This window comes from Pseudorasbora parva, chromosome 14, assembly GCF_024679245.1.
Source record: "Pseudorasbora parva isolate DD20220531a chromosome 14, ASM2467924v1, whole genome shotgun sequence".
Taxonomy (NCBI): Eukaryota; Metazoa; Chordata; class Actinopteri; order Cypriniformes; family Gobionidae; genus Pseudorasbora; species Pseudorasbora parva.
This window is the reverse complement of record NC_090185.1, coordinates 37,678,736-37,701,689: the sequence shown is the minus strand read 5'-3', so window position 1 is coordinate 37,701,689 and position 22,954 is coordinate 37,678,736. Positions and strand designations below refer to the sequence as shown.

The 22,954-nt window shown below is 39.3% G+C and overlaps 1 long non-coding RNA gene across 1 annotated transcript; it reads right to left on the bottom strand.

The window, feature by feature from the left end:
• Positions 1–19,891: 19,891 nt before the first annotated feature.
• On the bottom strand, positions 19,892–21,181 carry LOC137039955 (uncharacterized). The gene is made up of 3 exons (XR_010897789.1): positions 21,147–21,181; positions 20,868–21,013; positions 19,892–20,018 (listed from the first exon to the last, which is right to left on the bottom strand). It is a non-coding gene; the product is annotated as an uncharacterized lncRNA (long non-coding RNA).
• Between the last annotated feature and the right edge of the window lie 1,773 nt (positions 21,182–22,954).

Below are 22,954 nucleotides of genomic sequence, written 5' to 3'. Positions count from 1 at the left end.
GACGGGAGATAAAGTCACAATTACCTTTTTTTTCCCTGCTGGAAACAACCTTCTATAATCAACAGGCACTTTATATTATTGTGGCAATAATATATCCTAACACCACTTAGCCCTAGATGAAGCTGAGTAAAGCTAAAGTTAAGTGTAAACTCTTAAAATTTATGAGAACTGCCTAAATATTACTTGCAAAACATAATATTTCATGTTGAAAACACTGGAGTGTGTTGGCTGCTATATCAGAGGCTTTGTGTGCACAGATTTTAATTATGTAATGGCTGATTTTAACCCTAGTGGGAAAGACCAGAAATCTACCTGGCTTATTCTCTCAGGTATTCAGTATCCTTTGACACATATTTAACAGTGAAATTTGACCTCCCTTGACAAAACCCCCCAAAGAAACCCAGTGCACGGGCATTGTTCAAACAGAGCTCCAGCGAGGTGTTGTGTTCCTCCTGACCTGGTTCATCAGTCATGCACGTCAGTCGTTCATTCATCTGCTCATTCATTATGTTATGAATAACATAACCTTGTGTCTGTAAATGCATGTGTAACGTATAGTTTTTTACTCATCTGCAAATTTCAAAAGCAACCACCTTGTCATATTTTAGTTTTTCAAATTTTAATTGCAAATTTTAATTTTGAATATATGGAATCTGTATATATGGAATTTGAATATATGGAGTTTACTTTTATTGGTTTGTTATTTGTACTACAAAAACCATGTGCAAGCTTCCGCATGTGTAATTGAACAGCAGTTTCATTGTTAAAGACTTCAGTGCCCACAGACTCACAATGCTCACAGACTTCTGCTGAGGTTTGTTTGTATAAACATATAAATATGATTTGAGAGTCACTTGCTGGGCAAAATCTAGAAGCTTCGACTGTCTTGATGAAATAAATGGCTTTGGCTTGACTGAAATAAAAACCTTTAGTGATATCATGCAATGTGCGTTTCATTTTGCTATGTCAATGATTAATTTTGCTCAGGGCATTGAAAATATCTAATTGTTACATCTCAATTACTAAGACAATATCAAATTATAAGTAATAATAAATGTGAAACCTCTTATTTTAGCACCTCAGAGCATGAATAAGGAACGCATTGTCTTTAGGATGATGACAATAAACATTGATCAGTGAAAATAATCAGAAGCTCAACCGAACCTTCTTGATGCACAAGAACAAACCTCTTGTGAAAGCTCAAACGTGCTGCCTAACTCAAGAATGAACCTCATTGGTTCTTGAGGAGCTCAAAAGTGCTGCGTAACACGATAATTAGCATCATTGGTTCTTGAGGAAGCTTAAACGTGCTGCGTAACTCAAGAATGAACCTCATTGGTTCTTGAGAAGCTCAAACATGCTGCAAAACATGAAAACAACTCTCATTGGTTCTTGAGGAAGCTCAAACGTGCTGCCTAACTCAAGAATGAACCTCATTGGTTCTTGAGAAGCTCAAACATGCTGCCTAACTCAAGAATGAACCTCATTGGTTCTTGAGGAAGCTCAAACATGCTGCGTAACACGATAATTAGCATCATTGGTTCTTGAGGAAGCTCAAACGTGCTGCGTAACACGAGAATGAACCTCATTGGTTCTTGAGAAGCTCAAACGTGCTGCCTAACTCAAGAATGAACCTCATTGGTTCTTGAGGAAGCTCAAACATGCTGCGTAACACGATAATTAGCATCATTGGTTCTTGAGGAAGCTCAAACGTGCTGCGTAACTCAAGAATGAACCTCATTGGTTCTTGAGAAGCTCAAACATGCTGCAAAACATGAAAACAACTCTCATTGGTTCTTGAGGAAGCTCAAACGTGCTGCTTAACACGAGAATGAACCTCATTGGTTCTTGAGGAAGCTCAAACGTGCTGCGTAACTCAAGAATGAACCTTATTGGTTCTTGAGGAATCTCAAACGTGCTGTGTAACTCAAGAATGAACCTCAGTGGTTCTTGAGAAGCTCAAACGTGCTGCGTAACTCAAGAATGAACCTCATTAGTTCTTGAAGAAGCTCAAACGCGCTGCGCAACATGAGAATGACCCTTATTGGTTCTTGAGGAAGCTCAAAGATGTTGCCTAGCTCAAAAATGAACCTCATTGGTTCTTGAGGAAGCTCAAACGTGTTGTGTAACACAAGAATTAACCTCATTGGTTCTTGAGAAGCTCAAACGTGCTGCGTAACTCAAGAATGAACCTCATCTCAAGCGTGCTGCGAAACAAGAGAATGAACCTCATTGGTTCTTGAGAAGCTCAAACGTGCTGCGTAACACGAAAATGAACCTCATTGGTTCTTGAGAAGCTCAAACGTGCTGCCTAACTCAAGAATGAACCTCATTGGTTCTTGAGGAAGCTCAAACGTGCTGCGTAACTCAAGAATGAACCTCATTGGTTCTTTGAACAGCTCAAACGTGCTGCGTAACTCAAGAATTAACCTCATTGGTTCTTGAGAAGCTCAAACGTGCTGCGTAACACGAAAATGAACCTCATTGGTTCTTGAGAAGCTCAAACGTGCTGCGTAACTCAAGAATGAACCTCATTGGTTCTTGAGGAAGCACAAACATGCTGTGTATCTCTAGAATGAACCTCATTGGTTCTTGAGAAGCTCAAACGTGCTGTGTAACTCTAGAATGAATCTCATTGGTTCTTGAAAAGCTCAAATATGCTACGTAACTTAAGAACGAACCTCATTGGTTCTTGAGAAGCTCAAACGTCCTGCGTAACATGAAAATGAACCTAATTTGTTCTTGAAGAAGCTCAAACGTGCTGCGTAATACGAGAATGAACTTAATTGGTTCTTGTACAAGCTCAAACGTGCTCCGTACCACAAGAATGAACCTCATTGGTTCATAAGGAAACTCAAACGTGTTGCTTAACTCTAGAATTAACCTTATTGGTTCTTAAGGAAGCTCAAATGTGCTGCGTAACTCTAGAATGAACCTCATTGGTTCTTGAGAAGCTCAAACGTGCTGCGTAACTCTTGAATGAACCTCATTGGTTCTTGAGAAGCTCAAACATGCTGAGTAACTCAAGAATGAACCTCATTGGTTCTTGAGAAGCTCAAACATGCTGCGTAACACGAGAACAACTCTGGTTGGTTCTTGAGGAAGCTCAAACGTGCTGCTTAACACGAGAATGAACCTCATTGGTTCTTGAGGAAGCTCAAACGTGCTGCGTAACTCAAGAATGAACCTCATTGGTTCTTGAGAAGCTCAAATGTGCTGCATAACTCAACAATGAACCTCATTGGTTCCTGAGGAAGCTCAAACGTGCTGCGTAACATGAGAATTAACCTCATTGGTTCTTGAGGAAGCTCAAATGTGCTGCGTAACACGAGAATGAACCTCATTGGTTCTTGAGAAGCTCAAACGTGCTGCGTAACTCTAGAATGAACATCATTGGTTCTTGAGAAGCTCAAACGTGCTGCGTAACTCTAGAATGAACCTCATTGGTTCTTGAGGAAGCTCAAACGTACGGCGTAACTGAAGAATTGACCTCATTGGTTCTTGAGGAATCTCAAACGTGCTGTGTAACTCTAGAATGAACCTCATTGCTTCTTGAGAAGCTCAAACGTGCTGCGTAACTCTAGAATGAACCTCATTGGTTCTTGAGGAAACTCAGACGTGCTGCGTAACTAAAGAATGCACCTTTTTGATTCTTGAGAAGCTCAAACGTGCTGCGTAACACGAGAATGAACCTAATTGGTTCTTGAGAAGCTCAAACGTGCTGCCTAAATCAAGAATGAACCTCATTGGTTCATGAGGAAGCTCAAACGTGCTGCGTAACTCAAGAATGAACCTCATTGGTTCTTGAGTAGCTCAAACGTGCTGCGTAACTCAAGAATGAAACTCATTGGTTCTTGAGTAGCTCAAACGTGCTGCGTAACTCAAGAATGAACCTCATTGGTTCTTGAGAAGCTCAAATGTGCTGTGTAACTCAAGAATGAACCTCATTGGTTCTTGATAAGCTCAAACGTGCTGAGTAACAAAAGAATGAACCTCATTTGTTCTTGAGAAGCTCAAACGTGCTGAGTAACATGAGAATGAACCTCATTGGTTCTTGAGGAAGCTCAAACTTGCTGCGTAACACGAGAATGAACCTCATTGGTTCTTGAGGAAGCTCAAACATGCTGCGTAACACGAGAATTAACCTCATTGGTTCTTGAGGAAGCTCAAACTTGCTGCGTAACACGAGAATGAACCTCATTGGTTCTTGAGGAAGCTCAAATGTGCTGCGTAACACGAGAATGAACCTCATTGGTTCTTGAGGAAGCTCAAACATGCTGCGGAACACGAGAATTAACCTCATTGGTTCTTGAGAAGCTCAAACGTGCTGCGTAAATAAAGAACGAACCTTTTTGATTCTTGAGAAGCTCAAATGTGCTGCGTAAATAAAGAACGAACCTTTTTGATTCTTGAGAAGCTCAAATGTGCTGCGTGACACGGGAATGAACCTTATTGGTTCTTGAGGAAGCTCAAAGATGTTGCCTAGCTCAAGAATGAACCTCATTGGTTCTTGAGGAAGCTCAAACGTGCTGCGTAACACAAGAATTAACCTCATTGGTTCTTGAGAAGCTCAAACGTGCTGCGTAACTCAAGAATGAACCTCATTTGTTCTTGAGAAGCTCAAACGTGCTGCGTAACTCAATAATGAACCTCATTGGTTCTTGAGAAGCTCAAACATGCTTCATAACACGAGAACAACTCTCATTGGTTCTTGAGGAAGCTCAAACGTGCTGCTTAACACGAGAATGAACCTCATTGGTTCTTGAGGAAGCTCAAACGTGCTGTGTAACTCAAGAATGAACCTCATTGGTTCTTGGGAAGCTCAAACGTGCTGCGTAGCTCAAGAATGAACCTCATTAGTTCTTGAAGAAGCTCAAACGTGCTGCGCAACATGAGAATGACCCTCATTGGTTCTTGAGGAAGCTGAAATGTCCTGCGTAACTCAAGAATGAACCTCATTGGTTCTTGAGAAGCTCAAACATGCTGCGTAACACGAGAACAACTCTCATTGGTTCTTGAGGAAGCTCAAACGTGCTGCTTAACACGAGAATGAACCTCATTGGTTTTTGAGGAAGCTCAAACGTGCTGCGTAACTCTGGAATGAACCTCATTGTTTCTTGAGAAGCTCAAACGTGCTGCGTAACTAAAGAATGAACCTCATTGGTTCTTGAGAAGCTCAAACATGCTGCGTAACATGACAATGAACCTTATTGGTTCTTGAAGAAGCTCAAACATGTTGCTTAACTCAAGAAAGAACCTCATTGGTTCTTGAGGAAGCTCAAACAAGCTGCGTAACTCAAGAATGAACCTCATTAGTTCTTGAAAAAGCTCAAACATGCTGCGCAACATGAGAATGAACCTCATTGGTTCTTGAGAAGCTCAAACGTGCTGCATTACACAAGAATGAACCTCATTGGTTCTTGAGAAGCTCAGACATGCTGCATAACATGAGAATGAACCTCACTGGTTCTTGAGGAAGCTCAAACGTGCTGCGTAACTCAAGAATGAACCTCATTAGTTCTTGAGAAGCTCAAACATGCTGCGTAACACGAGAACAACTCTCATTGGTTCTTGAGGAAGCTCAAACGTGCTGCTTATCACGAGAATGAACCTCATTGGTTCTTGAGGAAGCTCAAACGTGCTGCGTAACCCCAAAATGAACCTCATTGGTTCTTGAGAAGCTCAAATGTGCTGCATAACTCAACAATGAACCTCATTGGTTCTTGAGAAAGCTCAAACATGCTGTGTAACTCAAGAATGAACCTCATTGGTTCTTGAGAAGCTCAAACGTGCTGCGTAACTCAAGAATGAACCTCATTGGTTCTTGAGAAGCTCAAGCGTGCTGCGAAACACGAGAATGAACCTTATTGGTTCTTGAGGAAGCTCAAAGATGTTACCTAACTCAAGAATGAACCTCATTGGTTCTTGAGGAAGCTCAAACGTGCTGCGTAACACGAGAATGAACCTCATTGGTTCTTGAGAAGCTCAAACGTGCTGCGTAACTCAAGAATGAACCTCATTGGTTCTTGAGAAGCTCAAGCGTGCTGCGAAACACGAGAATGAACCTCATTGGTTCTTGAGAAGCTCAAATGTGCTGCGTAACACGAAAATGAACCTCATTGGTTCTTGAGAAGCTCAAACGTGCTGCTTAACTCAAGAATGAACCTCATTGGTTCTTGAGAAGCTCAAACATGCTGCGTAACTCAAGAATGAACCTCATCGGTTCTTGAGGAAGCTCAAACATGCTGCGTAACACGATAATTAGCATCATTGGTTCTTGAGGAAGCTCAAACGTGCTGCGTAACACGAGAAAGAACCTCATTGGTTCCTGAGAAGCTCAAACGTTCTGCGTAACTCAAGAATGAACCTCATTGGTTCTTGAGAAGCTCAAACATGCTGCAAAACATGAGAACAACTCTCATTGGTTCTTGAGGAAGCTCAAACGTGCTGCTTAACACGAGAATGAACCTCATTGGTTCTTGAGGAAGCTCAAACGTGCTGCGTAACTCAAGAATAAACCTCATTGGTTCTTGAGGAATCATAAACGTGCTGTGTAACTCAAGAATGAACCTCAGTGGTTCTTGAGAAGCTCAAACGTGCTGCGTAACTCACGAATGAACCTCATTAGTTCTTGAAGAAGCTCAAACGTGCTGCGCAACATTAGAACTGACCCTCATTGGTTCTTGAGGAAGCTGAAACGTGTTGCGTAACTAAAGAACGAACCTTTTTGATTCTAAAGAAGCTCAAATGTGCTGCGTGACACGGGAATTAACCTTATTGGTTCTTGAGGAAGCTCAAAGATGTTGCCTAGCTCAAGAATGAACCTCATTGGTTCTTGAGGAAGCTCAAACCTGCTGCGTAACACAAGAATTAACCTCATTGGTTCTTGAGAAGCTCAAACGTGCTGCGTAACTCAAGAATGAACCCCATTGGTTCTTGAGAAGCTCAAGCGTGCTGCGAAACAAGAGAATGAACCTCATTGGTTCTTGAGAAGCTCAAACGTGCTGCGTAACACGAAAATGAACCTCATTGGTTCTTGAGAAGCTCAAACGTGCTGCCTAACTCAAGAATGAACCTCATTGGTTCTTGAGGAAGTTTAAACGTGCTGCGTAACTCAAGAATGAACCTCATTGGTTCTTTGAAAGGCTCAAATGTGCTGCGTAACTCAAGAATTAACCTCATTGGTTCTTGAGAAGCTCAAACGTGCTGCGTAACACGAAAATGAACCTCATTGGTTCTTGAGAAGCTCAAACGTGCTGCGTAACTAAATAATGAACCTCATTGGTTCTTGAGGAAGCTCAAACATGCTGAGTAACAAAAGAATGAACCTCATTGGTTCTTGAGAAGCTCAAACGTGCTGCGTAACATGAGAATGAACCTCATTGGTTGTTGAGAAGCTCAAACGTGCTGCGTATCTCTAGAATGAACCTCATTGGTTCTTGAGAAGCTCAAAGGTGCTGTGTAACTCTAGAATTAATCTCATTGGTTCTTGAAAAGCTCAAATATGCTACGTAACTTAAGAACGAACCTCATTGGTTCTTGAGAAGCTCAAACGTGCTGCGTAACATGAAAATGACCCTAATTTGTTCTTGAAGAAGCTCAAACGTGCTGCGTAATACGAGAATGAACTTAATTGGTTCTTGAGGAAGCTCAAACGTGCTCCGTACCTCAAGAATGAACCTCATTGGTTCATAAGGAAACTCAAACGTGTTGCTTAACTCTAGAATGAACCTTATTGGTTCTTAAGGAAGCTCAAATGTGCTGCGTAACTCTAGAATGAACCTCATTGGTTCTTGAGAAGCTTAAACGTGCTGCCTAACTCAAGAATGAACATCATTGGTTCTTGAGAAGCTCAAACATGCTGCGTAACACGAGAACAACTCTGGTTGGTTCTTGAGGAAGCTCAAACGTGCTGCTTAACACGAGAATGAACCTCATTGGTTCTTGAGGAAGCTCAAACGTGCTGCGTAACTCAAGAATGAACCTCATTGGTTCTTGAGAAGCTCAAATGTGCTGCATAACTCAACAATGAACCTCATTGGTTCCTGAGGAAGCTCAAACGTGCTGCGTAACATGAGAATTAACCTCATTGGTTCTTGAGGAAGCTCAAATGTGCTGCGTAACACGAGAATGAACCTCATTGGTTCTTGAGAAGCTCAAACATGCTGAGTAACTCAAGAATGAACCTCATTGGTTCTTAAGAAGCTCAAACATGCTGCGTAACACGAGAACAACTCTGGTTGGTTCTTGAGGAAGCTCAAACGTGCTGCGTAACTCAAGAATGAACCTCATTGGTTCTTGAGAAGCTCAAATGTGCTGCATAACTCAACAATGAACCTCATTGGTTCCTGCGGAAGCTCAAATGTGCTGCGTAACACGAGAAAGAACCTCATTGGTTCTTGAGGAAGCTCAAATGTGCTGCATAACTCAACAATGAACCTCATTGGTTCCTGCGGAAGCTCAAATGTGCTGCGTAACACGAGAAAGAACCTCATTGGTTCTTGAGGAAGCTCAAATGTGCTGCATAACTCAACAATGAACCTCATTGGTTCCTGAGGAAGCTCAAATGTGCTGCGTAACTCAAGAATTAACCTCATTGGTTCTTGAGGAAGCTCAAATGTGCTGCGTAACACGAGAATGAACCTCATTGGTTCTTGAGGAAGCTCAAACATGCTGCGGAACACGAGAATTAACCTCATTGGTTCTTGAGGAAGCTCAAACTTGCTGCGTAACACGAGAATGAACCTCATTGCTTCTTGAGAAGCTCAAACGTGCTGCGTAACTCTAGAATGAACATCATTGGTTCTTGAGGAAACTCAGACGTGCTGCGTAACTAAAGAATGCACCTTTTTGATTCTTGAGAAGCTCAAACGTGCTGCGTAACACGAGAATGAACCTAATTGGTTCTTGAGAAGCTCAAACGTGCTGCCTAAATCAAGAATGAACCTCATTGGTTCTTGAGGAAGCTCAAACGTGCTGCGTAACTCAAGAATGAACCTCATTGGTTCTTGAGAAGCTCAAACGTGCTGCTTAACACGAAAATGAACCTCATTGGTTCTGGAGAAGCTCAAACGTGCTGTGTAACTCAAGAATGAACCTCATTGGTTCTTGAGGAAGCTCAAACATGCTGAGTAACAAAAGAATGAACCTCATTGGTTCTTGAGAAGCTCAAACGTGCTGCGTAACATGAGAATGAACCTCATTGGTTCTTAAGGAAGCTCAAACGTGCTGCGTAACACGAAAATTAACCTCATTGGCTCTTGAGAAGCTCAAACGTTCTGCGTAACACGAGAATGAACCTCATTGGTTCTTGAGAAGCTCAAACGTGCTGCGTAACTCAAGAATGAACCTCATTGGTTCTTGAGGAAGCTCAAACATGCTGCGTAACATGAGAATTAACCTCATTGGTTCTTGAGGAAGCTCAAACTTGCTGCGTAACACGAGAAAGAACCTCATTGGTTCTTGAGAAGCTCAAACGTGCTGCGTAACACGAGAACAACTCTCACTGGTTCTTGAGGAAGCTCAAACGTGCTACTTAACAGGAGAATGAACCTCATTGGTTCTTGAGGAAGCTCAAACGTACTGCGTAACTCAAGAATGAACCTTATTGGTTCTTGAGGAAGCTCAAACGTGCTGCGTAACTCTAGAATGAACCTCATTGGTTCTTGAGAAGCTCAAACGTGCTGCGTAACTCTTGAATGAACCTCATTGTTTCTAGAGGAAGCTCAAACGTACTGCGTAACTCTTGAATGAACCTTATTGGTTCTTGAGGAATCTCAAACGTGCTGTGTAACTCTAGAATGAACCTCATTGGTTCTTGAGAAGCTCAAACGTGCTGTGTAACTCAAGAATGAACCTCATTGGTTCTTGAGGAAGCTCAAACATGCTGAGTAACAAAAGAATGAACCTCATTGGCTCTTGAGAAGCTCAAACGTGCTGCGTAACTCGAGAATGAACCTCATTGGTTCTTGAGAAGCTCAAACGTGCTGCGTAAATCAAGAATGAACCTCATTGGTTCTTGAGGAAGCTCAAACATGCTGCGTAACACGAGAATTAACCTCATTGGTTCTTGAGGAAGCTCAAACTTGCTGCGTAACACGAGAAAGAACCTCATTGGTTCTTGAGAAGCTCAAACGTGCTGCGTAACACGAGAACAACTCTCACTGGTTCTTGAGGAAGCTCAAACGTGCTGCTTAATAGGAGAATGAACCTCATTGGTTCTTGAGGAAGCTCAAACGTGCTGCGTAACTCAAGAATGAACCTCAATAGTTCTTGAGGAAGCTCAAACGTGCTGCGTAACTCTAGAATGAACCTCATTGGTTCTTGAGAAGCTCAAACGTGCTGCGTAACTCTTGAATGAACCTCATTGGTTCTTGAGGAATCTCAAACGTGCTGCGTAACTCTAGAATGAACCTCATTGGTTCTTGAGAAGCTCAAACGTGCTGCGTAACACGAAAATGAACATCATTGGTTCTTGAGGAAACTCAAACGTGCTGCATAACTAAAGAACGAACCTTTTTGATTCTTGAGAAGCTCAAATGTGCTGCGTGACACGGGAATGAACCTTATTGGTTCTTGAGGAAGCTCAAAGATGTTGCCCAGCTCAAGAATGAACCTCATTGGTTCTTGAGGAAGCTCAAACGTGTTGTGTAACACAAGAATTAACCTCATTGGTTCTTGAGAAGCTCAAACATGCTGCGTAACTCAAGAATGAACCTCATTGGTTCTTGAGAAGCTCAAACGTGCTGCGTAACTCAAGAATTAACCTCATTGGTTCTTGGGGAAGCTCAAACGTACTGCGTAACTCAAGAATTAACCTCATTGGTTCTTGAGGAATCTCAAACGTGCTGTGTAACTCTAGAATGAACCTCATTGGTTCTTGAGAAGCTCAAACGTGCTGTGTAACTCAAGAATGAACCTCATTGGTTCTTGAGGAAGCTCAAACATGCTGAGTAACAAAAGAATGAACCTCATTGGTTCTTGAGAAGCTCAAACGTGCTGCGTAACATGAGAATGAACCTCATTGGTTCTTAAGGAAGCTCAAACGTGCTGCGTAACACAAAAATTAACCTCATTGCCCATACGGAAATGTAATATATGTCTATATATGAAATATCAATATATGTGATATATGTGATATATAAAGTAAAAACATATATGAAACATATTAGAAATTTGAACAAATCCATATATTGACGTGTAAATGGATCCCATATATTATATATGTTAATGTATGTATAATACATATTTTGACATATAGGTCTCATATATGAAATATCCTAATATGCTCATATATAGTAAAAACATAAATGAACATATATGCACAGCATCAGAAATACCATATATTGACATATATCTTTAGTCCACATATTATATATGTTTAAATTATATATGTGACAAATCATTATCACTGTCAAATGTCGTAGAGTCTTAAAATCTATACTATGTATAAAAAAATGACATTTAAAATATAAAATATTTATAATGTTACTTATTGTCAGGTGAGGCAAGAGATGAAGGACTCAAGGGTGCAGAGGTTAATTGGCTTTTTATTAGACTTCAAAAATAAACAATCGAAACAAACAAACCTCTTCATGCTTGTAACTGGCTCGCCTTAGTTTTTTATACAATAAGAAATCCTCAAAAAAAAACTTTAATTCACTTTTGCAAATAGTTTGTGTTCAAACTAACTGTAAGATTCTCAATGAGGGAGTGAAAATAAATTGTATCTATTTAACCACTGAATGAGATAACATAGTAACAATTAGCACATGGATGGAAATCTGTGACGGGTGCGTAGCCTACCTCACATATTTTGGCTTTTACCAAACATTTGTAGTTTAATTTAATGTTTATTTATCCCCTCATATACAAAAACCCACACGACAAGAACATGAGTTAACCGTTTATTCAAAGCTTAAATATACAGAAGGGTGCACACTTCTTATATTTTCCTGTGCTGTTTGACTATACCTGAGCCCTAGATTCTTCTGGTCCATGGAGTGACGGCCGCATTCCATGTGGCAGCAGACAAAGGAAGAGGCGGGGCATCAGCCTGCAAACTTATGCTGTTCCAGAGGAAATTGGACTGTACCATTCCATTTTGTCCATTTTGATTTAGAGGGGATCTTTTGACTTTTTCATTCAGTTATATCTTGGTTTGATTTGAATATTTTCTTTTCATATATATTGTTATATGATTGTATTAAGGTTAGGTGTGATAATGATATTGTGTTGTAAAGGTTAATTGTTTTGAGTTTATTTGGTAATTGTATTATTTTGATATTTACCTTATTTTTGTTTGGTAGAGGCTAAATGGGTATATATAGCATTATGGGAGAAGTAGAGTGAGTCAGTATTGTCCAGCCACCTTAGCCCTCTGACCTTTGGTTTTGAATTAGATTTTGATTTGTTTACAGGGGAGATTTATTTTTAGGCCTGTTTGATTTTTGTTAATTTCAGTTAGCATAAATCTTAAGTTTTTTTGATTTTGTATGACTTATGTTGGAATCTGCCCCTGTATATAATTTTTGTGTTGGAAGCAATAAACTTCCATTTCTTTTCTACTCTCTGTCCTGCCTGTTCTTGGCCTCAACTACCACAAATGGTGGCAGCGGTGGGATTGGCCAGTGAAGGACAGTGTTGAGTAGTAACAATATGGCTCCAAAGAAATTGGCACAGTTCAAACAACGAGATGAAGCAGTTTTGGTGGAGGAGTTGGCGGATGAGCCTGCAGCAGTGGGAGGAGTTCCTCAGGTGGCTGATGATCCAGGACAACTGACTCTGCAAGACCTGGCTGAGATGTTTCGGAAAAATATGGAGTTTCAGCAACGACAAGAGGCCCAGATGCAGCGTGAGGCAGTTCGGCAAGATCAACGCTGGAAAACAATGCAGCATCAATTCAACCTTCTTAGGGAGGAAGTGGATGTCCGTACAACCTCTGATCTCCAGGGTTTATCAGGACTGGATCAACAGTCTGAAATGCCTGATAATGTGTCCAATGCCTCTGTGCCTCCTGCTCCAGATCCTGTCCGAGGTATGATTGAGCCTAAGTTGCAGAAGTTGCAGGATTCTGATGACATTGAACATTTTCTCACCACTTTTGAAAGAATTGCTCTGGCCTGTAAGTGGGAAAAAATTGATTGGGCCCTTAGGTTAGTGCCCTTATTGACTGGTAAGGCTAGGAGTGCCTATGTGCACATGGACATTGAGGAGTCATTAGAATATGAAAAAGTAAAATCTGCTGTTTTAAGCAAGTATGCCATTAATCCTGAAACTTACCGTCAAAGATTCCGTTCATTAGAGATTGAGCCTGATGAGACTCCAAAAGAACTTTATGTACGACTTCGAGAACTGTATGAAAAGTGGGTGCAACCCAAGGGAAAGACTGTAGAGGTTGTGGGGGAAGTGATTATTTTAGAGCAGTATTTGAGAATGCTTTCACCAGAATTGCAGGTATGGGTAAGAGAACACAACCCTAGCACAGCCTGTCAGGCTGCTACCCTGGCTGACGTGTTCGTAGCGGCCCGGTCTCGTTCACAAGCTTGGGGTGAAGCTCCTAAAGGAGGTGGTGAAGGTAGGCCTTTGTTAACATCTAGTCGAGGTGACTTAAAATGTAATTCTTCTAATAGGAAGTTTAAAAAAGAAAATCAGTCCTCTAGGCCTTTACATCAGGTTAGTCAGGTGCTCATTTGTTATTATTGTGGCCAGGAAGGGCATAAAAAGCCCATGTGTCCTAAGCTATTGGCTAAAACTTCCCACATATGCACAGTGCCAAAATCAGGGGTAGAGAAGCTGACTCAGTCGCAAAACTTGACCGTTCCTGTAGAAGTAAACGGGGAAACTGTGATGGCATTGATAGACACTGGTAGTATGCAGACGCTGGTGGAAAGTCATTTGGTCCCAAAGCATTTAAAAGAGAAGGAAGGTAAGGTGGTCATTAAATGTGTCCATGGTGAAGAGCAGGTTTACCCTATAGTTCGAGTGCAGGTAGTGGTACATGAGCTACCCTATTTATTGAGAGTAGGAGTAGTAGAAAAATTACCGTATCCTGTGATTCTAGGTCAAGATTTTCCTTCACTGTTAAATTTGTTGCTTCCTAACTCTGTTTATAGTATGGTGATGACCCGGGCTCAGGTTAAGCAGAGTGCGGATGAATCCGAAACGCTTAAAAGTCTCCCTTTCTTTGACGCTGAGCTGGTGGCTGGACCGGGTAAGGTGAGGAAATCTAGACAACAGCGGAGGCAAGAGAAGTACAGATACCTGTTAGCTGAGGGTCAGGCAGAGGATGGTAAGATGGAGGACATGACTGGGTTTAAGATTCCTAGTAACATGGCTGAAATGCAAAAAGAAGATCCTGTGGTGTCTTTGTTGTATCAACAAGCTGAGTTGGCTAGCCAAGGAGAAGGTGAGGGGTGCGTAAGGAAAGGAATAGTAGAGAGGTTTGTCCTCCAGGAGGAGGTGTTGTATCGACAACAGGGAGATAGTTTGCAGATGGTAGTACCCAAGGCAGTTCAAAATGTAGTTCTAACTTTGGGACATTCCATTCCCTGGGCAGGCCACCTGGGGAGGCAAAAATCATTGGCCCGAATTAGGAGACATTTTTATTGGCCTGGTCTCAGGAGAGATGTGGTAGAATTCCGTAAAACTTGTCCAGAGTGTCAGATGACCTCTAATAGACTCCCCTCTAAAGCTCCCCTTCAACCTCTTCCAGTTATTGCAGTTCCATTTGAACGACTTGCTATGGACATTGTTGGTCCAGTTGAGAAAAGTAGGGCAGGCCACAGGTTTATGTTAGTTGTGAGTGATTATGCTACTAAATATCCAGAAGTGTTTCCGTTAAGGACAATTGGCGCTAAGCAAGTGGCATCCTGTTTGATTCAGTTGTTTTCCAGGGTAGGATTCCCTAGGGAGATTCTTACAGATTGTGGGACCAATTTTACCTCAAAGCTCTTGAAGCAAGTCTATCAGTTGTTGAGCATTAAGGGCTTAAAGTCTACGCCGTTCCATCCTCAAACAGATGGATTAGTAGAGAGGTTTAATCAAACCCTTAAAAGTATGCTCAGGAAATTTATAAATGAGGCTGGCTCAGACTGGAATCAATGGTTGCCCTATTTGTTATTTGCATACCGTGAAGTACCCCAGGCCTCCACAGGGTTTTCCCCTTTTGACTTGTTATACGGCCATGAAGTAAGAGGACCATTGTCACTGCTGAAAGAGACATGGGCTGGCCAGAAGGAACAAGGGGAAGGAATGGATGTTGCATCCTTTGTAGTGGCCATGCATGAAAAGCTGCGAAAGATGACATCCCTGGCACAAGAGCATATGGCAGAGGCACAGCAGAAACAAAAATCCTGGTATGATAAATCTGCAAGATCCCGTTCATTTGTACCAGGTCAGCAGGTGCTTGTAATGTTGCCTTCAGTGTCCAGTAAGCTTTTAGCCAAATGGCAAGGGCCTTTTAAAGTCCTCAAGAAGCTGGGACCTACAACCTATGAGGTTTCGACCCCAGGACAAGCTCGGTCAAGAAGGGTTTTGCATGTAAATCTTTTGAAGGAGTGGTCCCCTCGGAAGGACTGTATGTTGATTCGGTCTGTGGAAGACGAGGAAGAGGTGGAGGAGCAGTATTTTCCTGTTCAGAATTCGGCAGTGCTTAAATTAAATCATCTCTCTGTGTTCCAGCAGCGACAACTTCAGCCTTTGTGTCATCCGGAATTGTTCCAGGAAAGGCCGGGTCTAACAGAACTGGTGGAGCATGACATTGTCTTGAAAGAGGAAGCAGTTCCAAAGAGACTGAGTTATCGTATCCCTGAAAGTCTACTTCCAGCTCTTAAAAAGGAACTAGACCTGATGATTTCTTTGGGGGTGGTTGAACCTTCTAAAAGTGAGTGGTGCAGTCCTGTGGTCTTAGTACCAAAAAAGGATGGAACTACAAGATTTTGCATTGACTTTCGATATTTGAATTCTGTTTCAAAATTTGACTCCTACCCAATGCCGCGTATTGAGGAGTTGATTGAACGCCTGGGTAATGCAAAATATCTTAGCACGGTTGATCTGTGTAAAGGATACTGGCAAGTGCCTTTGAGTACCAGATCGAAAGAGTTGACTGCTTTCCGGACTCCTTGGGGCCTACATCATTTTAAGACCATGCCTTTTGGCCTGCATGGGGCTCCGCCCACTTTCCAAAGACTGATGGATCAGGTATTGTATGGCTTGTCTGACTTTACCTCAGCATACCTTGATGACATTGTGATTTTTAGTGGAACCTGGGAAGAGCATCTGAAGCACTTGCAGGTGGTTTTAAGACGCATCCAAGAAGCAGGACTGACCATCAATCCGGGTAAATGTGTCTTGGCGAAGGAAGAGACCGAATACCTGGGCTATGTCTTGGGGAATGGAGTCATTCGGCCTCAAGTGGGGAAGGTGCAAGCTATTAAGTCTTGGCTCCTACCAAAGACCAAGAAACAGGTGAGGTCTTTCCTTGGACTAGTCGGATGGTATCGTAGATTTGTGCCCAATTTTTCTTCCAGAGCGGCTGCCCTAACAGATCTGATTAAAAAAGGTTCTCCAAACCAGATTCAGTGGACTGAGCAGGCTCAGAGAGCTTTCCAGGATATCCAAGGAGCTCTACAGGAAGGCCCAGTGTTGTACAGTCCCAGGTTTGATCAACCATTTGTCTTACAGACTGATGCTTCAGGAGTTGGACTAGGAGCAGTGTTACTCCAGGGAGAAGTGGGAAATTATCATCCTGTGGCTTATATTAGCCGTAAATTGTTTCCTAGGGAGGTACGCTATTCGACCATTGAGAAAGAATGCCTGGCGGTAAAGTGGGCCTTGGACTCTTTTAAATACTATCTTTTGGGCAGACACTTCACTTTGGAGACAGACCATAGAGCTCTCCTATGGATAAATAAAATGAAGGACTCTAATGCCAGGATAACTCGCTGGTACTTGTCTCTGCAACCCTATAAATTTACAGTTCTCCATCGACCAGGAAAAGAGAACCTTGCAGCGGATTTCCTCTCCCGTCATGTGACTGAGGAACCAGAGGTGGGGGAGAGTGTGACGGGTGCGTAGCCTACCTCACATATTTTGGCTTTTACCAAACATTTGTAGTTTAATTTAATGTTTATTTATCCCCTCATATACAAAAACCCACACGACAAGAACATGAGTTAACCGTTTATTCAAAGCTTAAATATACAGAAGGGTGCACACTTCTTATATTTTCCTGTGCTGTTTGACTATACCTGAGCCCTAGATTCTTCTGGTCCATGGAGTGACGGCCGCATTCCATGTGGCAGCAGACAAAGGAAGAGGCGGGGCATCAGCCTGCAAACTTATGCTGTTCCAGAGGAAATTGGACTGTACCATTCCATTTTGTCCATTTTGATTTAGAGGGGATCTTTTGACTTTTTCATTCAGTTATATCTTGGTTTGATTTGAATATTTTCTTTTCATATATATTGTTATATGATTGTATTAAGGTTAGGTGTGATAATGATATTGTGTTGTAAAGGTTAATTGTTTTGAGTTTATTTGGTAATTGTATTATTTTGATATTTACCTTATTTTTGTTTGGTAGAGGCTAAATGGGTATATATAGCATTATGGGAGAAGTAGAGTGAGTCAGTATTGTCCAGCCACCTTAGCCCTCTGACCTTTGGTTTTGAATTAGATTTTGATTTGTTTACAGGGGAGATTTATTTTTAGGCCTGTTTGATTTTTGTTAATTTCAGTTAGCATAAATCTTAAGTTTTTTTGATTTTGTATGACTTATGTTGGAATCTGCCCCTGTATATAATTTTTGTGTTGGAAGCAATAAACTTCCATTTCTTTTCTACTCTCTGTCCTGCCTGTTCTTGGCCTCAACTACCACAAAATCCAAGACAGCATTGTGAATATCAAAGCTCAACACTATAAGTAAACAAATAAACAGTAAATCAATTCCAAACCCAAAATACTAGTGATACACAAACAAAAAACAGTACCAAACAATTCTAAATGCCCTAGAGGGAAAAGGATATACAGTCTGCAATGCAAGTCTCTTGAGTGTTGTAGAAGTCCCAGTCCCTGCAGGCAATGAAGATATACAATCCTAAATCCTAGATTAGTCACTGGCACAATCCAACACAGGTAAGAAGTAGGTATCAGTGCACTCAAGCCCCATAACAGAGTCCTCTGCGAGCTCTCTGCAAACTTTCAAACAGTATGAATTAACATTTTTATGGGTACATAAAAATGTGCATTTAAACAAGATTGTAAAGCATTAGAATGTACAATTCACTTAACTCTCAAGTGATTCCAGGCAATTTCACCCATTCTCCATTGCCATGCCTTTCCTCTATGCTACTCGTAACCTTAAAACCACTTCCTCCATTTGTTGCCCTCTAGAGGACAGGATGAAAAATGTCACCCATGTACCAGGGTAACCGTTACATGCTACACAGAACAAAACATGAAAGTACACGCCATGACTAATGATGAGCACAAGCCGCATGCTAAACAAACAACCCTAAACACATGGACAAAAGAGTGTATACTGCCCAAGCAAAACTAGATGCTCACACGAGACCAAGCAAATGCTCTCACAACTGGGAGAAAAACACACATGGAGCTTTTAATGTCTGAAGCCTGAACCAAAACCCAATTATGAAATGCCAGGATTCAAACACCACTATATAAATCCATATAAAATCCTATACAAGCATACTGATTGTTTGCATATATTATGTTTAAATAAACTTACATATATAAATTCGACATATATTGCTTACATATATGGCATTAACATACAGTACCATATAAAAAATCATCATATAAATAATTTTAATATATGTATATATAATAATTATTCTATGGGTATTTCATACATGGTATAAACCTATATCTTCATATATCGTGAGAATGTATATATGCGCTAATAATGTATTGCCTTATATGAAACATATATGACATCACTACTCAGATATAGGGACATATATGTACACTGTAAAAAATGTACTGTAGAATTTACAGGAATTTACTGGCAAAAAAGTTGCCAATAAAATCCTGTAAAAATGTTATTTATTGCTGTAAAATTGATTACAGTATAATACTGCAAATCAGTTTACAGCTAATTAGTGTATGTGAAATACAGTAATTTTTAGTGTTTTTTACAGTAAAATTGAATTAAACTTGTATTTTATTTTACAGCAATATTTTGTATTTTCACTAAAGTACAGATTTACCTGGCAACAAAGTTGCCAATAAAATCCTGTAAATATTTTTTACAGCATTTTTTTGTAACTTCACTAAAGTACAGTATTTACCTGGCAACTAAAGTTGCCAATAAAATCCTGTAAATACCCCCATAATCTAAGATGATGTTTGTAATAGTTTAACATTAAAAAATAATGAAAATAATAATTTTAACAGTAAACTGTAAATTACTGATTTAAATGCAGAATAAACAATATCTGAATACATTTACCAATGGGAAAAAAAACAAGTCAAGGGTGTTACAAGTAAATATTTATTAAAACTAGCAGCAAGGCAGTGCATTTATTAAAACTGGCATTGCAAGGCAACAATTTCAATCTTCCGAAACTGTTAAAATCTTACTATAAAAATTACATAGTATTACAAAATAACCACAAAGTAACAAAGTAAAAATAACTACAACCATTTTAGGACATATTTTGAGTAGAATATTAACTTTCAATAAAAATGAAAGTCAATCAAAAAGTTTTTATCCTATTGAAATTCACAGCAACGTCTTTTCTTTTTAAAGAAAAGCATTAAAATAAAATGCTAAAATTAACATTATTCCACAAATTCTGTTGTTTGAGCTTATCTTCTTTTAAACTAAGAATATTTGATAAAAAGACAACTTAATATATACATACTTAAAGTTCATTAACCTTCATGAGCAACACGTGAGGTTTGACTTGTTCCTCTCTGAGTCCTTTCCACTTGTTTTGCCTCTGTGCTTGTTGTCTTGGCTCCAGGCAGTGAGTGATGTGATTCCAACAAAACATCTGCACAAAAATATAAGAAAAAACTTTACAATTTTTTCAAAAAAGGAATAAAACTAGCTCAATAAAATAAACGCAAAATGCCACAAATACAATACATCAGCATTTGTTGCACTACTAATGTATGAAGTACTGTTAAATGGTTAGCCCAAAATTGAAAATGTTGTAATTTACTCACCCTCATGTCGTTCCAAAACCATAAGCCTTTTGATCATCTTCAGAACACAAATGAATTTTTTTTTTGATGAAATCTGAGAGCTAATGTCCCTCCACTGACAGTCTACACAACTACCACTTTCAAGGTCCAGAAAGTTAGTTAAGACATCATTAAAGTAATCCATAAGTTCAGTGGTTTAGCCTGAATTTAATTAAGCAAATCGAGTTGTTTGTGCAAAAATAAAATATTATACAAAATATTATTTTCCAACGCATGTTCACGAGAGCACCTCAACGCATGAGTGTTGTGTTGACACGAGAGCGGACGTTGTTACATGAATTTAAAGTGGTAAATTATGTTTTTATACACAAATAAACGTACACGTACATCGCTTCATAAAATTAAGGTTTAACCGATGAAGTCACATCTTTCTAAAGTTTGAAAGGGATAGTTATTGACTGTTAATGGAGGGACAGAAAGATCTCACATTTCATCAAAAATATCTTAATTTTTGTTATGAAGATGAACAAAAGTCTTATGGGTTTGGAATGACATGAGGGAGAGTAATTAATGACAGAATTTAAATTTTGGGGGGGATCTAACTGTTTATCATACAGTACACACATATTAATGTACCAGTAATCAAACCAAGTAACCTTTTTTAGAAATAAAAGTAGTCAAGTAAAGCATGTTACCTTTGAAAAAGATTCAAGTGTGCAAAAGATGCCTGCTCCCGGGACACCAGACTGAAGTTGAAATAAATCCAGCCACAAAGCTGAGGAAGTCACATGTGAAGTCACAACCACCTGACCCTTGAATAGCCATCATCTGCAGGGTTCAGCTGAAATGAATAAATAAAAGCAATAATGTAACCTACAATATAACAGTAGTATTTCAATATAAAATGTAATGTAAAATACAATAGCTTATCAAATTATTTACAATAGAATTAATAATAATTTGCAATTGCCTACCTATATAATACGTTTCAGAAATGTGTAATGTCAAGCTTTTCTCCACTTCATCTTTGCACCTAAAACAAATAAAAAGATAGTGTGAATTTTTTAATGCATTTCTATTATGAGATCAAAATACACTACCGAAAAATGCATAATGTTTATTATTATATAGTTTAGTTACAGTGATACATAGCATAGAGTAGAAGCAGAATGTTATTGCTATGGTGCAGACACAATTTCTCATTTACATGTAGGTTTTAATTTGAGATCGATATGGGACAGTTAACACAAGGGAACAACCAAGTAGAAATTTCACATATTTTGCTGTTCGTCAGTTATTTCAAAAGAAAGATACTATCCCAGCTAGAATTTTTTTGTTATCAGAATGTTCTGAGAACATAACCATGTATTGTTCTATAAATGTTTTCAGCGGGTAGTTTTATTTTTGTTCCCAGAATGTTCTTTTCAAAGTTAGGAGAACATTCTTCTAAAAACATTGTAAAAATGTTTAGTGGTAACATTCTTATAACATTATTCCCTAACGTTTCTATAAAGTTTTCAGCGGGTAGTTTTATTTTTGTTCCCAGAATGTTCTTTTCAAAGTTAGGAGAACATTCTTCTAAAAACATTCTAAAAATGTTTAGTGGTAACATTCTTATAACATTATTCCCTAACGTTTTTATAAAGTTTTCAGCGGGTAGTTTTATTTTTGTTCCCAGAATGTTCTTTTCAAAGTTAGGAGAACATTCTTCTAAAAACATTGTAAAAATGTTTTAGTGGTAACATTCTTATAACATTATTCCCTAACGTTTTTATAAAGTTTTATGTTGTATGTTTTATTTTTGTTCTTAGAATGTTCTTTTGAAAGTTAGGATAACATTCTATAAAAACATTGTAAATGTTTTGTGATATTCCTTAAATGTTTACAAATAAAAATTTTAGAACATTATCCTCTAACATTTTATAAAGTGGTAAATGTTATTGTACTTCACACAATGTTCTCCTAAGAGGTGTGATAATGTTCTATAAAATGGTTTGGGAATATCCTTGTTAAAATGTTAAGTGATAATATTTTTAGAACATTGTCTACCCCACAGTCTTAAAACGTTTCTAGAATGTTCTCCTAAAAGATACAATAATGTACTTTACAAACAAATTTTTAGTGATAACATTGTTGGAACATTATGCCCTAACATTGTTATAAAGTTTTTTTTTTTTCTAGTTTGTTAAATGTTCCCAGACAAAAGGGGATTTTATTTAGAGTCGAACTTCATGCTTCAATAACATGCAAATGTTCTGTAACATTTTAAACTTTATTATCTTTAAAGGTACACTCCCACCGTTTTTAGAAATAGGGCTTATTGAACTTCTTTCCTACATTTAGATATGTGGGCAAATGCATTTGTCTCAGTGCATGCATTGTTTTCGTTTGGCAGGGTTGCCGCTAGCATAGCTTAGCATAATGAATGGAATCCTATGTTAACAGCTAGCAAGTGTTTAAGCTGTGTTCTCTTTACAGATTAATGTGTACTGTACATCATGAAATACAACTATGAATAATTTTTTTTAAAACATTTGTATTGTACCATGATACAAATAATAATAATAATTTACAAAAACTGCTCAAGAAACAACTATGATTAAACAACAATTTTTTTTAATTTTTATACATTTTGTATTTGTAAACAGTTCTTCTAGTCAGCAGATTCAATCAGGCCGCTCCCCTCTGCTGCTGCTGCATGTTCTTGACTCATTAACTGGCTTTCATCCATGGAGGGTCCTCCATTATCCCGCTGCATAGACAATTTTATTAATTAAAATCA